Source organism: Delphinus delphis, chromosome 1, assembly GCF_949987515.2.
Source record: "Delphinus delphis chromosome 1, mDelDel1.2, whole genome shotgun sequence".
In the NCBI taxonomy this organism is placed as follows: Eukaryota; Metazoa; Chordata; class Mammalia; order Artiodactyla; family Delphinidae; genus Delphinus; species Delphinus delphis.
Window position 1 is genome coordinate 80,740,633 of NC_082683.1, and position 17,334 is coordinate 80,757,966.

At 39.7% G+C, this 17,334-nt stretch overlaps 1 long non-coding RNA gene and 1 pseudogene across 1 annotated transcript in view; one reads left to right on the forward strand and one right to left on the reverse strand.

The window, feature by feature from the left end:
- LOC138414206 (uncharacterized) overlaps window positions 1-17,334 on the reverse strand; it is a 70,303-nt gene that overhangs the window by 37,244 nt on the left and 15,725 nt on the right. The window lies entirely within an intron of this gene.
- On the forward strand, window positions 3,442-4,279 carry LOC132422211 (small ribosomal subunit protein uS2 pseudogene; annotated as a pseudogene).

Sequence of the window (17,334 nt, forward strand, 5' to 3'; positions counted from 1 at the left end):
GGCAGAAGACCTAAATAGATATTTCTGCAAAGAAAATATACAGATTGCCGACAAACACATGAAAGGATGCTCAACATCCCTAATCATTATAGAAATGTAAATCAAAACTACAATGAGGTATCACCTCATAACGGCCATCATCAAAAAATCTACAAACAATAGTGCTGGAGAGGGTGTGGAGAAAAGGGAACCCTCTTGCACTGTTGGTGGGAATGTAAATTGATACAGTACTATGGAGAACAGTATGGAAGTTCCTTAAAAAGCTAAAAACAGATCTACCATATGACCCAGCAATCCCACTACTGGGCATATACCCTGAGAAAACCATAATTCAAGAAGAGTCATATACCACAGTGTTCATTGCAGCTCTATTTACAGTAGCCAGGACATGGAAGCAACCGAAGTGTCCATCGACAGATGAATGGATAAAGAAGATGTGGCAAATATATACAATGGAATATTACTCAGCCATAAAAAGAAATGAAATTGAGTTATCTGTAGTGAGGTGGATGGACCTAGAGTCTGTCATACAGTGTGAAGTAAGTCAGAAAGAGAAAAACAAATACCACATGCTAACACATATATATGGAATCTAAAAAAAAGGTTCTGAAGTACCTAGGGGCAGCACAGGAATAAAGATGCAGACATAGAGAATGCACTTGAGGATACGGGGAATGGGAAGGGTTGACTGGGACAAAGTGAGAGAGTGGCATGTACACTACCAAATGTAAAATAGCTAGTGGGAAGCAGCCGCATGGCACAGGGAGATTAGCTTGGTGCTTTGTGTCCACCTAGAGGGGTGGATAGGGAGGGTGGGAGGGAGACACAAGAGGGAGGAGATATGGGGATATACATAGGAGATTATTCCTATGTATATGTATAGCTGATTCACTTTGTTATAAAGCAGAAAGTAACACACCATTGTAAAGCAATTATACTCCAATAAAGACGTTAAAAAAAGAAAAACACAGTATGGTACTGGCACAGAAAAAGACACATAGATCAATGGAACAGCATAGAGATCCCAGGAATAAACCTACATACCTATGTTCAATTAATCTGCAACAAAGGAGGCAAGAATATACAATGGAGAAAAGACAATGTCTTCAATAAATGGTGCTGGGAAAACTGGACAGCTACATGTAAAAGAATGAAATTAGAACATTTTCTCACACCATATACAAAAATAAGCTCAACATGGGTTAAAGTCCTAAATGTAAGACCTGAAACCATAAAACTCCTAGAAGAAATCATAGATAGACACTCTGACATAAATCATAGCAATTATTTTTTTGGATGTGTCTCATAAGGCAAAGGAAACAAAAGCAAAAATAAACAAATGGGACCTAATTAAACTTAAAAGCTTTGGCACAATAAAGGAAACGATCAACAAAATGAAAGGACAACATACTGAATGGGAGAAAATATTTGCAAATCATATATCAGATATGGGATTAATATCCAAAATATATTAAGTCATCATACAACTCAGTAGCAAAAAAAAAAAAAATTATTTTAAAATGGGCAGAGGCTCTGAAGAGACATTTTTACAGAGACATACAGATGGCCGACAGGCACATGAAAGGATACTCAACATCATTAATAATCAGAGAAATGCAAACCAAAACCACAATAAGGTATCACCTCACACCTGTCAGAATGGCTATCATCAAAAAGTCTACAAATAACAAATGTTGGTAAGGACGTTGAGAAAAGGGAACCCTTGTACATTGTTGGTGGGAATGTAAATTGATGCAGCCGCTATGGAAAACAGTATGGAGGTTTCCCAAAAAACTGAAAATAGAAATGCCATAGGATCCTGTAATTCCACTCCTGAGTATATATCCGAGGAGAATGAAAACACTAATTTGAAAAGACACACGCACCCCAATGTTCATAGGAGCATTATTTACAATAGCCAAGCAACCTAAGTGTTCATCAACAGACGAACGCATAAAAAAGGTATGGTGTGTATATATACAATGGAATATTACTCATCCATAAAATACAATGAAATTCTTCAATTTGTAATAAAGTGGATGGACCTATAGAGTATTATGCTTAGTGAAATAAGTCAGAGAAATACAAATACTATATGTTATCACATGTGGAATCTAAAAAATAAAACAAATGTATATAACAAAAGAAACAGACCCACAGATATAGAGAACAAATTAGTGGTTACCAGTGGGGAGAGGGAAGGCAGGAGGAGCAAGGTAATGGCAGAGGATTAACTGGTACAAACTACTACTATGTATAAAATAAGCTACAAGGACATATTGTACAGCACAGGGAAATATAGCCATTATTTTATAACTTTAAATGGAGTATAATTAATCTATAAAAATATTGCATCAATATGTTGTACACCTGAAACCAATATTATAAATAAACTACAATTAAAAATAAAGTGAATTAACATTTCACATTTCTAAATTTAATTTGCTCTCTATATTATTTATGAGAACTTTATACTCTGCAAAATAATCAATTATGACTCCACTGGAATACTATGGTTTATGAACACATTTTTCTATGCATTTAAACACAACTACACTATTTTTATAAGAGTGTTAATTCAAATAAACCTCAAATTGCAAAACAAATATATATGCCTCAATTTTTTAAATTAATAATAAATTTTTAAAAAATCATAGATGACAGGGCCCCTCCCTCTGACCTATTAGTGACAACTCTCCAGGAAAAAGAGGGGAAGAAGCTGCAGTATCCCACTGCTCCCCTCCCTGTGCCCAGAAACACCTCTTTAGTTATCTTCCACACCCTGCAGGTCTAGGACCTCAGGTGAAGGGCCAGTAGCTCACTAGAAACATTAGGAAGCCAAATGGACTGATGCCCAAGTGGACCACTACTGCTTCTGCCACAAGGTCACTGTGGGGCCAGCAGCTTTTCTGGATGCTGCATCTGCCTCCCTCACACTCCTGCCAGGTTTATGTTAACTTGGAAGGACTTGAGCGGACTTCAGTTTAGCTCAGAGAACTGTGCTAGATCTTGATTTCTAAATGTCATTAAAGGAACTAAATGTCATAAAAGGAACAGAGATCCTGGGAAAATAGCTAGTTCTAGGGCTGGGGCAGAGAAAATACAAGTCTGGAGCACCTTATAGTACCATAAGTTTAAGCAAGTGCTCATAAACCAAAATGAACTATGTCAAAGGGACACAGGAACCAACCTGAAAGCACCCACTGGCCAAGGCCGTGACAATTTCAGCAATAAAATAAATAACAATATAGTACGGAATTATGACCCAAAGTATAAAATAAATACACATACTGATAAAAGTGATTGAAAAATAAATGAGGTAGAAGAGACACACCTTCCTTACAGAAGCACTCCAAGTGATATATGTAGAGCCCTTCTACACTACCCAGAAAGGGATCCATATGGCATTGTCCTCCGTTCCTGTAACAAAGGGGAATTTTCATGACGTCCACAGTTCTTGATGTCCTGCAAATGAAAAAGGAGGATGTCCTCAAATTACTTGCAGCGGGAACCCACTTAGGTGGGACCAACCTTGAGTTCCAAGTGGAACATTTCATCTACCAAAGGAAAACTGATGGCATCTATATCATAAATCTAAAGAGGACTCAGGAGAAGCTTCCACTGGCAGTTCATGCCATTGTTGCCATGAAAAACCTGGTTGATGTCAGTGTCATTCTCCAGGGACACTGGCCAGCAGCCTCTGCTGAAGTTTGCTGCTGCCACTGGAACGACTCCTGTTGCTTGGTGCTTCACCCCTGGAATCTTCCCTAATCAGATCCAGACAGCCTTCCAGAAGCCTCGTTCTTCTGGTGGATATCACCCCAGGGCTGACAAACAGCCTCTATGTTAACCTGTCTACCATCAAGAGTCTCCCTTTTTGCTATGTGGACACTGTCATCCCCTGCAGTGACAAGGAAGCTCACTCAGTGGGTCTGATGTGGTGGACGCTGGTCCAGGAAGTTCTGTGCAGGCTTCTATGAACACCCATGAGAGATCATGTGTGATTCTACTTATACAGAGATCCTGAAAGGACTGAAAAGGAAGAGCAGGGTATGCTAAAAAGGCTGTGACTGTGGAGGATTTCCAAGCGAATGAACTGCTTCAGCTTCTGACTTTACTGCTGCTCAACCTGAGGTTACAGGCTGGCCTGAAGGCAAGCAAGTGCCCTTTGTGCCTATCTGCAGAACACTGGAGTGCTCAGCCTGCCACTGAAGGCTGGCCTGCAGCTCCCACTGCTCAGGACACTGAATGGGTGGGAAAAACCACTGGGTGGTCTTAAGCTGTTCTTCCACAGGCTGTTAAACAGAAAACAGAGATAAGGTTGCCAGAAAATAATCAGTTTTGAAATAAATAAATGAATAAAAATATATGTAGATACTATCCCTTCCAGAAGGTAGAGTTAGAGGTTCTTCCACCCTTTGAGAGGAGATTAAACTTAGTGGCTTGTTCCCAGTGAACAGAATAGGGAAAGGAAAAACACATTCCCCAAGTGATGAAGGTTCACATCCCCAGTGATGTCATGTGCGTAATGTGTGTCGCCTGATACGTATGATGAAAAGGGCACTTCACCTCTGTGGTGTATTTCCCCCAAACCCATAACGTCAGTCTAACCATGAGAAAACAGACAAATCAAGTTTGGGGGACATTTCTGCAGGAAACTTTGCCAGTACCCCTCAAGACTGTCATGAAAAGGGAAGGCTGAAAAATTGTCACAGACTAGGGGAGACATGTAAACCAAATGCAGTATGGTATCCTGGTCTGGACCAGAACAGAAAGAGGACATTAATGGAAAAACTGGTGAAATCCAAATAAAGTCTGAAGTTTAATTAACAGTAATAAACCAATGCAGTTTCTTAGTTTTAACAAATGTATCATGGAAATGCAAAATGTAAACGATGGGGGGAAATTGGGTGAGGGATATACGGAACTCTGTACTACCTTTGCCACTTTCTGTAAATCTAAAATTATTTCAAAATAAAAAGTTTATTCTTTAAAAAGTATACTAACTGGGCTTCCCTGGTGGCACAGTGGTTAAGAATCCGCCTGCTAATGCAGGGGACAAGGGTTCAAGCCCTGGACCAGGAAGACCCCCATGCCGAGGAGCAACTAAGCCCATGCGCCACAACTACTGAGCCTGCACTCTAGAGCCCACAAGCCACAACTACTGAGCCCGCATGCCACAACTACTGAAGCCCATGCACCTAGAGCCCGTGCTCCGCAACGAGAAGCCACCACAATGAGAAGCCCACGCACCACAACAAAGAGTAACGCCCATTCACCACAACTAGAGAAAGCCCGCATGCAGCAACGAAGACCCAACGCAGCCAAAAATAAATAAATTAAATATATATATATATATATATATATATATATATATATACACACACACACACACACACTACTAACTGGACATGAGAAGGGATGCAAAGATGAGACAGTCATTGCCCTCAGAATCTTCAGCCTGCCTATGGGAGAGGCAAGACTACAGTAAATGCCCTGAAACGGAGCATCCATCCTGGTTTGCCTGAGACTGTCCCTAGTATATAACTGTAAGCTCTGCATCATTATTAATTACAAGTACCCCCTTTTACTTCCAAAAGTATTCTAATTTAGACATTAAATTATATGCTCATACCACCTAAAAAGCACAGGGTATGCTGTGGTGGTCAGAGATAGGAGGGGACATTAGGGAAGGCATGGAAGGATGGATGGGGAGCTATGAAGTGGAGATAGAAGTCAGAGAGATAGGAAGGGGGAGGAATGGCCCAGGCAGGGGCAGCTTCAAGAAGAAAGTCCCAGAGGCAGGTAAGACCCAGGGTGTGTTCTTTTCAAGACACAGATATCCGAATTTGGAGAAAACTCTGATTAAGAAGAGGGGGTTAACTGGGGTTTGGAGCAGGCTAAATGGACTAGAAATTTATTGGGGCAGTAATGTATTTTCAAGCACATAGGAGGGAAAGTGACCAAACCACCCTACAAATGAAAAACCTACAAAATTAATTTTCTTGAGAAAGATCCTTTTTTTCCCCTTATGTATCCACTCTTTCCCTAACTTTTCCTATAAAAACTCTCTAGGCCCTTGATATACACTGAGCTCCAGCTCACCTAAGCTAACTCTCAAAGGTATCGTGAGATCCCTCTAAACACTGATATTGCCATTTACTAAGCTCTCAACCTATACAAGATTAAGCAGCTGCTTCCCTAGGCCTCTGGTGTCTGACCCAATCTGTGGTTCAGTCATGTGCTCTGCTACCTCAGAGCCTACACTGTCTTCTCTCCAGGACACCACTCCCTGACCACGTGGCATTCTTCATTATTGAAGTAAAGTGTTGCCTTCAATAAAGCATAACCCCCAGGTTTTAATATAAACTCCAAATTTCAAAGAATGGGAAGAAATATTTTACAAAAACCCTGTTGCTCTTTCAGGGAAGAAGATTTGAATTCTCAATAGCTTTTACTCTGAAAAGTAAACAGTATGATTCAGTTTCACTTTCTATTTAAATACTTCAGGAACTTATATGCTGTTATATTCAGAGAATGGTGACCTTTTTTAAAATCTTGTCCTTTGAATAATTCCATTCCCTTCAGATTCTCAAACACTTAAAATCCCCATCAGGCTTAGTATATTTAGTGGAGTCTCTTTAAGGTATTATTTAGCATCTTCTGCTTATGGTCATGTCCAAAAGCCAGGTAATCTTCCTGCTCATTAGGGAATAGGGTCAATTCTTTAAAGATTTACCTGGACTCAAGGTGATACCATTGTGAAGTTTGAAAATGTTTAATAGCTTTACATTATAAGCCCTGGCAGAAAAAGAAGAAGGATATCTGGAAGGCCACCTCTGCTGGGCTGAGGGTGGGGTAGGGAGCAGGGGTGACTTTCATCTGAAATGTGCCTAGAAAAGCCTGAGTGAGGTTGGGACTGGCTCCCGGGTCCTCTGATGTCCAGGTTCTCCTCTCACTGCAGCACAACCTGGAGCTAAGAGATACGGGGCAATGACTGTATAGGGATGCCCAGTGTGATTGCTGATGAAATACCTGATGAAATTTGTTCTTCTGCAATAAAGCTCGTTTTCTTTGGGAATTCGTGTGTCCTTTTCCAAATTAAACTAGCAAAATAGGAACTTTTGTAACATCTCAGCCATCTAGCTCTCTTCTCTAAATTTTCAAGCTTTGTGTCTCCTACCTTCAGCAAAAATACTTGTGTTTCGGAAAACTGATTACCAGTGAAGGAACCAGGAGGTGGAATTGGATCACAGTACTTTAGCTGGAAGCAGTGGCACCAAGCCCTTCCCTCTAAATGAGCTGGCCTCGCCTCTGGGGGGCCTGTGGAGAAAAGCCCGCTCCAAGGTGCTAGTTTTCAGTTTGCTTCTCAGCACCCGTGCAGTCATAACTAAAGCAAAGGAAAATACTGCATGACTTCAGAAGAAAGCCAGCCACCTTGCAACATCTTCAGGAAATTCTGCACTCCCCTAGGGCTTGCAAAACTCCCTATGTCTTGCAGACCAAAGGCAAGATCTCAGTCACCTAGCTCTAGTTTGCATAATTAAAGAAAGTGGAAGCTGGTTTTTTTCTGGGTGACCCTTGACCCAACCAAGCTCACAGGGCCTATCACAGAAATAAGATAGCATAAAATGAAGTGTTGTAGTAATGAAAGCTGTTATCATTTAGATGAGCAGGAAAAGCCAGGTCCCTGGGTGACCATCCTTACTTACTACGGTCATACAGCCAAGACAGTGTCCATTTAAGGTACTATAATGTTATTCTTTTGAGTTGGCATACGTACAACAATATAATTTCATGTCATAATTTGTAAGACATTTCAGAGAAACCATGTCCTAATATCTTCTATAATGCCTTTTATCGGGACTTCCCTGGTGGCACAGTGGTTAAGAATCCGCCTGCCAATGCAGGGGACACGGGTTCGAGCCCTGGTCCAGGAAGATCCCACATGCCACAGAGCAACTAGGCCCGTGCGCCATAACTACTGAGCCTGCACTCTGGAGCCCACGAGCCACAACTACTGAGCCCATGTGCCACAACTACTGAAGCCCACACTTAGAGCCCATGCACCGCAACAAAGAGTAGCTCCCGCTCTCTGCAACTAGAGAAAGCCCGCGTGCAGTAATGAAGACCCAATGCAGCCAAAAATAAATAAATAAATTTATAAAATGCTATTGTTCATTGGCAGCAAGTTGTGGGAAACCACTGTACTCATATGTTTGTGGTAAATAGCCCCTTGTGAAATATTAACATTTATCCATAGTCATTACCATTTGTGTCCATGCCTGGAAATTTATCATAAGTCACTAATTCAATAAAGGAAAAATCTGTATGCTTGAGGCTGTCTATTGAATGAAAAAAATCTAATGTCCAAAAATAAAATTATAAAAAAAAAACCTTTTATATCCATTTTTTATATGGAAGCATAGCCAATGATCTGTTAACTCCCTCCCTCCCACATCATTACCTCTTTCTTGTTTTTCTCCCATTGTCCTATTAACATATTATCCATCTTTGGGGAAAAAAATTAAAACAATTTTAAAACCACATTCAGTATGGCCACATAATGGGGGAGACAGTCCACTTTCAAGTCAAGCAGTTCTACCTCTTTTCCATATTGGGCATCCAGACAGATTTCCTTTGTACAAAGAGTCTTGCAACTAGGGGAAAGAGTTTGAAAATCACTGGGCTGGTCTAAATCCCTTACCGTAAAAAAGCACAAACTAAGACCCAGAGTGGTTACCTGACAAGAGTTCAAGCGACTTTTAGCAGAGTGATTGCTAGAAACGAGGTCTCAAACTCCTAGTCTTGATTGCTAGAAACAAGGTCTCAAACTCCTAGTCTATGGCAACAAAAAAGCCCGATGAGCTTTGAAGAGAGAGAGGAACTCAAAACAGGACTCTTTCGATCAAAACCCACCTGGTATCAGGGCAGCCACCCTGTCTGGGTGAGCTAAACTGAGATTCCTCCACCTCCGCCCCCACTTCCGTTGCAGAACAAGGGTCATTGTCACAGGAGAGCTGAACTTGTGGACTGGGTTTGGTTTTGAGTCAGAACAATTTGGTTTTAAGGCTCAGAAATTTTTGTTTGAAGCCTCCTCCAAGCTTGAGTAGAGGTAAAAGATCATGGGGCCACCGAGCAGCCCTTGGCTTTCTAGAGTTTGGGAAAGCAACTCAGTTGCATTAGAAGTTTCTCAGGCGGGACTTCCCTGGTGGCGCAGTGGTTAAGAATCCGTCTGCCAGTGCAGGGGCCAGGGGTTCGATCCCTGGTCCAGGAAGATCCCACATGCCTCAGAGCAACTAAGCCCGTGCGCCACAACTACTGAAGCCTGCGCACCTGGAGCCCACGTGCCACAACTACTGAAGCCTGTGTGCCTAGAGCCTGTGCTCACAAGAGAAGCCACCGCAATGAGAAGCCCGCGCACCGCAATGAAGAGTAGCCCCCGCTCACCGCAACTAGAGAAAGCCCGCGACAGCAACGAAGACCCAACACAGCCAAAAGTAAATAAATAAATAAATAAATTTAAAATATGTACAGCTTTAAAAATAAAAGAAGTTTCTCAGGGTAAGGCCTCTAGGACAGAAAAGGAATATTCACTAAGTGGGAGAGTACTAGTACTTAAGATCTTTCTAACCCATTTCTGTGAGGTTCAACTCAATAAAACCAGCAAACACACCTATCACAACTTTGTTTTCTCTGTGATTAAAGCCTTGAGTTGTTTTGTGGAAAGTGACACACCAAGAAAGCCAGCTTGCTCATGTTGGTGACAGAAGCAAGGATATCTACACAAGTAGGGTTCTGGGCCATTTGGGGTGGGGGGCAGAAATAAGTTAGCATTAATATGAGGATCTGTGAAGGTTTCTGGGTTAATTTTTTAGGAATATATGGAATTCACTGGCTGGGTAAATGCAGTCACACTCAGTCTTCAGCTTGTTCAGCTCCAGGCCCTGGGATGGGGGTGGACAGGCCTGAAAAGCAGCGTGGAGCTTTTAGAGTCTCCCCTGAAGCTGTTTCCTCACTCCCCACCCGCCTCAGCCTGCATTCCTGGGGAGCATCTTAACATCTTCCCAGGGCTTCAGAACCCTGCACACTCATTCATTCATTCAACAAATATTTGTTCAGTACTTACCATGGGCCAGGCCTTCCCATCAGGAACTACTCACTGAGTGTCTTCCATGATGCCCTGTGCAATTTCTCCACTAGGCATGTAGGACTACACCCTGCTCACTCCCTCACTTCCCACAGGAGCTTATGATCTAGCTTGGGCTGTGAAACATTCAGTAAACCATGAGCATAGGAGGCAAATGGGAAAAGGCTAGGATCTGTGGCCAGATTGGCCCAACTGAAATCCTGACATTAAGGGAATTGGCAATAACTAGCTGGTTGATCTTGGGCAGGTGTTTAACTTCCCTGAGCCTCAACTTATTTAAAAATGGAGACTAGGGACTTCCCTGGTGGTCCAGTGGGTAAGACTCTGTGCTCCCAATGCAGGGGGCCCGGGTTCTAATCCCTGGTCAGGGAACTAAATCCCACGTGCCGCAACTATGGGTCTGCGTGCCACAACTAAGACCTGGCATGGCCTAAATAAATAAATAAATTTTTAATAGAGAATAATAAAATATATTCCTTACAGGGTTATTGATTTAATGGGACATAAAGACATAGAGACCACCAATATTAGGTAAATACATAAAGGCCACCAATATTAGGTAAAACCTTTTAAGATTCGCACAATTTTTGTTTTTATTTTCATTTTAATACTTTTCAAAGTAATGCCTATACATAATTATAACAGTAACTCACAGCACTTACTTTGTACTGGACACTAGTCCAAGTATTTTACATAGATTAAATTAGTTCACTCTAAAAACAGCTTTCTGAGGAAAGCACATTATTACACCAATTTGCAGCAAAATATGTAACCAAGCAACAGAGAGGTTAAGTGACTTGCCAAGGTTACACAGCTAGTAAGTGGCAGTACCAGGCTTCAAATCATGTTCATATGCACATAGTTCAACAACACAAAAAACTCTACAAGACTTATTATGAAAAACAGCCACCCTCTTCATTCCCTTCCCTGCCCTTCCCACTCTATATTCAACTAATATGCTTACAGAAGATAAGGACTTAAGTCTCTTTTACCACTACTGGAAACCACCACATACCTGTGACACTCCACATTTTCCCTCTTCCATCCTTTCAATATCATTTCTAATTAGATTAATATTCAATGTTTACATTATTATCATCTGTAATGCTATTACAGGCAAGCCCTGCAGTATGCTTTCTCTTTCCTCCTTATACAAATAGTAACAAGAATTAATACTGGTCTTATTACTTTTCTTACTTTCTATGCATCTTCCACTAATCTATCACCGAACTCTCCATCCTGGTCATCTCCACTCCTTCTACTTAAAAACATCAAAAGTTTATCAATCCCTTGAACTCATCTTTCCCAGAGCCTTTCTGCTCCAATCTAGACTGGATGACTCTAGTTCTGCTGCACAGCCATATCTTAGGAGCTCCTTTCATCATCTCTATAATTATATTTGCTTCTTTCTTGGGCTAGTTCACCCGGGTTCTTTAAATCTTGATGAAGTTAAATTTCAATTTTCTTTTCAGTTGTGTTTTTTGTGTCCTACTGAAGAAATCCTTGCCTACTCCAAAGTTGTGAAATTTTTCTCTTCTAAAAGCTTTATAATTTTAGCTTTTCTGTTTAGGTCTGGATCCATTTCAGTTACTTTTTGTGCATGGTGTGAGGTAAGGGATAAGATTCTTTATTTCCATATAGCTATCCAGTTGATCCAGTACTTGAAAAGATTTTCCTTTTCTCCATTGAAATACCTCAGACGCTTTGTCAAAAATCAATTGCCTATATGTGTTTGGGTCTATATCTGGACTCTATTATCTTCTATTGACCCATATATCTATCCTTATGCCAATACCTAGAATGTCTTGATAACTGTAACTTTATAGTACGTCTTCAAATTAAGTAGTGTAAGACTTCCTTCTAACTTTGCTCTTTTCAAAATTGTTTTGGCCATTCTAGGTCTTCTGCATTACCCTATAAATTTTAGAATCAGCTTGACTGTGATTGCATTGAATCTACAGGTCAATTTGGAGAAACTGATATCTTAACAATATTAAGTCTTCCAATTCATGAACATGGCATACCTCTCCATTTATTTAGGTCTCCTTTCATTTATCTTAGCAATGTTTTGTACTTTTTAGTGTACAAGTCTCACATAAATCTTGTAAGCTATGTCCCCAAGTACTTCACATGTGTTTTTTTAAAAATAAACTTTATTTTTTAGAGCAGTTTTAGGTTCATGGCAAAATCCAAGTACAGAGAGTTCCCATATGCCCCCCACCCACACATACACACAACTGCCCCCACCTCAGGTGTTTTTTATGCTATTATAGTAAGTAGTATTTTTTAAATTGCATTTCCAATTGTTCATTGCTGGTATAGAGAAAAAGAATTTTTATATATTGACCTTATCCTGTGAACTTGCCAACCTACTTATTAGTTCTAGTAGCTTTTCTGTAGAATTTTAGGATTTTCCACATACCCAATCATGTCATCTGCAAATAAATATTATTTTACTTCTTCTTTGCCAATCTGTATGTTTTGCCTTATCGCCCTGGCTAGGACCTTCGCAAAAATATTAAAAAATAAGTGGTGAACAAAAAAGTGGTGAAAGCAGACATCCTTACATCTTAGAGGGAAAATAGTCTTTCACTGTTAAGAATAAGATGTAGGTTTTCAGATGGGAGGGATTGGGGAGTTGGGATTGACACATATACACTACTGATATTGTGCATAAGATAGACAACTGAGGGAAACATACTGTATAGCACAGGGAACTCTACTTAATGTACTGTGGTGTCCTAAATGGGAGGGAGATCCAAAAGGGAGGGGATATGTGTATGTATATGGCTGATTCATTCTGCTGTGCAGTAGAAGCTAACACAACATTGTGAAGCAACTATCCTCCAATAAAAATTAATTAAAAATAAATTTTAAAAAATTTTAAAAACTGAAAAAAAAAAAAAAAAGATGTAGGTTTTCATGGAAGGCCTTTATCAAGTTGAAGAAGTTCCCTGGCACTCATAGTTTACTGGAAGGTTTTCATAAATGGGTGTTGAATTTTGCCAAAGGCTTTCAATGCATATCTATAAAGATATATCTTCACTTTTAATGTTGTAAATTACACTTATTGATTTTTTTTAAAAATTTATTTTATTTATTTTTGGATCTGTTGGGTCTTCGTTGCTGTGCATGGGCTTTCTCTAGTTGCAGCAAGTGGGGGCTACTCTTTGTTGTGGTGTGCAGTCTTCTTATTGCAGTGGCTTCCCATTGCGGAGCACAGGCTCTAGGTGTGTGGGCTTCAGTAGTTGCAGCACACAGGCTCAGTAGTTGTGGCTCGCGGGCTCTAGAGCCAGGCTCAGTAGTTGTGGTGCACAGGCTTAGTTGCTCTGCGGCATGTGGGATCTTCCTGGAGCAGGGATCGAACCCATGTCCCCTGCACTGGCAGGTGGATTCTTAACCACTGCACCACCAGGGAAGCCCCCAATTATTGATATTTAAATGTTAAATTAACCTTGCATTCCTGGGATAAGCCCTACTGAATCATGACATATTTACCTGTTAGTATATTGCTGCATTCATTTTGCTAATAGTTTAAGGATTTTTCCCTGTTCCTGATGGATATTGGTTTATAATTTTTTTTTGTAGTGTCTTTGTCTGGTTTAATATCAGCCTCATAAAATGAACTGGAAAGTATACTATCCAATTCTATTTTCTGAAAGTTCTTCAGGGCTAAAGGATTGGTATTATCGCTTCCTTAAATGTTTGACATAATTCACCAATAATACCATCTGGGCCTAGGGATTTTCTTCGTGAAAACATGTCTTAATATGACTTTAATCACTTTTATTGACATATGGATATTCAGAAATGTTTCTTCTTGAGTCACTATTGGAAAATTGTGTCTTGCAAGGAATTTTTCCATTTCATCTAAGTTTTCAAATGTATTTGCAGTTATTCATAATATCTTTTTATTATCCCCTTAATTAATGTAGGATTTTAGTAGTGTTTTATCTTTTCCCAGATACTGATAATTTATGTCTTTTTTTCCTTGATCTATTTAGATGTTGTCAACTTTATTGATTTAAAAAACCTAAATCTTTCATTTCATTGATTTTCTCTATTTTTCTTTTTTTTTTTTTTTAATTTTTGGCTGCCTTGGGTCTTCATTGCTGCGCACGGGCTTTCTCTAGTTGAAGCGAGCATTGCAGTGTGCAGGCTTCTCACTGCAGTGGCTTCTCTTGTTGCAGAGCACAGGCTCCAGGAGCGTGGACTTCAGTAGTTGCAGCACATGGGCTCAGTAGTTGTGGCTCACAGACTCCAGAGCGCAGGCTCAGTTGTTGTGGCGCGTGGGCTTAGTTGCTCCACGGCATGTGGGATCTTCCCAGACCAGGGCTCAAACCCGTGTCCCCTGCATTGGCAGGCGGATTCTTAACCACTGCGCCATGAGGGAAGCCCTCTATTTTTCTGTTTTCTGATCTTTATTTTTTCCTTCCTTCTACTTCCTTTGGACTCAAATTGCTCCTCTTCTCCTAGCTTCTTAAGGTAAAAGCCTCAATCACTGTGGAGAACTTTCTTCTTTTCTAAGCTATTAATTATCTTCTGAGCACTGCCTTAGCTGTATCCCATGAATTCTGAACACTTTCTTCAAAATATTTTAAAGTTTCCTTTATGATTTCTAATTTGACCATTACGTTATTTAAAGGTGCACTGTTTTTACCAAATATCTGTTACTGATTTTTAATTTAATTTCATTCTTATTAGAAAACATACTCTGTATGATTTTAATTGTTTTACATTTATTGAGACTTGTTCTATGACTCATAATATGGCCTAATGCTATTGTTGGCTAGAGTGTTCTATAAATGTCAATTAGGTCATGTTTGTTGATAGTATTATTAATATCTTCCATATCCCTACTGATATTGTCTGTTTGTCCTGTTAGTTACTGAAGAAGGAATGTTGAAATCTCTAACAGTAATAGTGGGTTTGTTAATTTCTTTATTAATTTTTGTTGCCATGTATTTTGAAGCTCTGTTATTGGATGTACACACATTTAGAATGTTTATGTCCTCCTGATGAATTGTACTCTCAACTACTATGAAATGACCTTCTTTATCCCATATGAAATTTCTTGTTCTAAGACACCCTTTGATATTAATGTAGTCATGCTAGCTTATTTATTTGTTTATTTTTGCTGTGTTGGGTCTTCGTTTCTGTGCGAGGGCTTTCTCCAGTTGCGGTGAGTGGGGGCCACTCTTCATCGCGCTGCGCGGGCCTCTCACTATCACGGCCTCTCCCGTTCCGGAGCACAGGCTCCAGAAGCACAGGCTCAGTAGTTGTGGCTCACGGGCTTAGTTGCTCCATGGCATGTGGGATCCTCCCAGACCAGGACTCAAACCCATGTCCCCTGCACCGGCAGGCAGACTCCCAACCACTGCGCCACCAGGGAAGCCCATGCTAGCTTTTTTATGATTGGTGTTTGCATGGTATTACTTTTCCATCCTTTTACTTTTCATCTACCTGTGTATTTATATTTAGATTCCCTCTAGAAAGTGCATAGTTGGGTTTTGCTTTTTAATCCAGTTGGTCTATCTCTGCCTTATAATTGGGGTGTTTAGAACCTTTATATTTGATAACAATTATTAATATGGTTGGGCTTAAGTCTACCATCTTCATATTTTGTCCTGTCATTTTTCTCTTTTTGCTTGTCTAATTTTGTACTGAGTATTTTTAGTACTCCAATTGATCTCCAATACTGATTTATTAGCTATAGCTCTCTGGGTTTTTGTCTTTGGGTTTTTTGTTTTTTTGTGTGTGCGTGTGGTTGCTCTGGGGTTTATAATATGCATACTTTACTTGATCCAAAATGTACTTCCAGGTAAAAGCCTAAGTGATGATAGAACTCACCTCATTTGCCTCTCTTCCCTTAGGGATCACAGTCCTGTACTACCTCTAGTCCAACATCAGAAAACAGGTGTTTCATACATTTTGTACAGTTTCTAATTGTTTCCAGTGGTAGGGTAAATGTGGCCCCTATTACTCCATCATAGATTAAAGCAGAAGTCCACTTATGCTTTTTTAAAAATCCATTTACTAACAATTTTGAGGAAGTAATGGAAAGTAAACACATGTGTTCAGTCTACCACATTTAGTTGAAAACCCACTTCAATTTTTAAAATTATAAACAAAACATAATACTTTTCAAATTAATAATTATCCCAAAACAGTGAGAAGGATAAAAATTGTTTTCAACTTTTCACCAGTGTCTATATAGTCAGATCAGTGAGGACTGACTTGAGCCATAAGTCAGGTTCCACATCTAACTGTTTTCTTTACTTACTTTCAGAAGGATCTCTTGATAAAAATAATTGTGCCCAAAGCTTGTTCTGCTTTCTCTCCAAGCCCAATACTTATCATTAGCTCAGCTTAAGCTGGTTATTCAGGTGTCTTCACAGCAATATGACTTGTATATAATTTTGCTCTAAGAAGTAAAACTTTGAACAATATTTTTGTAGTTTTGGTCTCCTCCCTACCTTTACTGACAAAATTAATCAGTTTCCTATACTTACTCTGGAAAATATAATTTGCTTTGCCAGAGACATAACCATACTTTGTTTAAAAATTGTGGGGAGTTCCCTGGCAGCCTAGCAGTTAGGATTCCGGGCTTTCACTGCCATGGCCCAGGTTCAGTCTCTGGGTGGGGAACTGAGATCCTGCAAGGCACGTGGAGTAGCCAAAAAAAAAAAAAATTGTGTCAGAATTTGATGGCTTTGTGCCACTACAGGACAAAGTCCTATAGGAACAATATCCTTAGGGACCATTACAATAAAGTCCACTTTTCAAACATTCAGCACTACATTTCTTATTTGAACTTCCCATTTTCAGCTACTGTGCCAAATCAACACTCCTATAAATTATTTTGTCCTAGCTCATACAGATTCATGGTGTATATTCATACTAGAGCCGTATTTAATATTTATACTTACAGAGTTATCCTGTATTGCACTATTGATAATATTATCTTCATCATTCATTTTACTCTTTAATGAACTACTTTGGAATCATGAGAAATTTAATGCAACACAACAGTAACAACAAAAATGTAGATTTTTACAATTAAGAATTTTAACACTGCCCTGATATGAAACACATTATCTAAAATAATCTATAATTGATAACTGAAATTAGCTATGATAAACTGACTAATGCAGTCCTTGCAGTGAATATGATGAAACAATTAT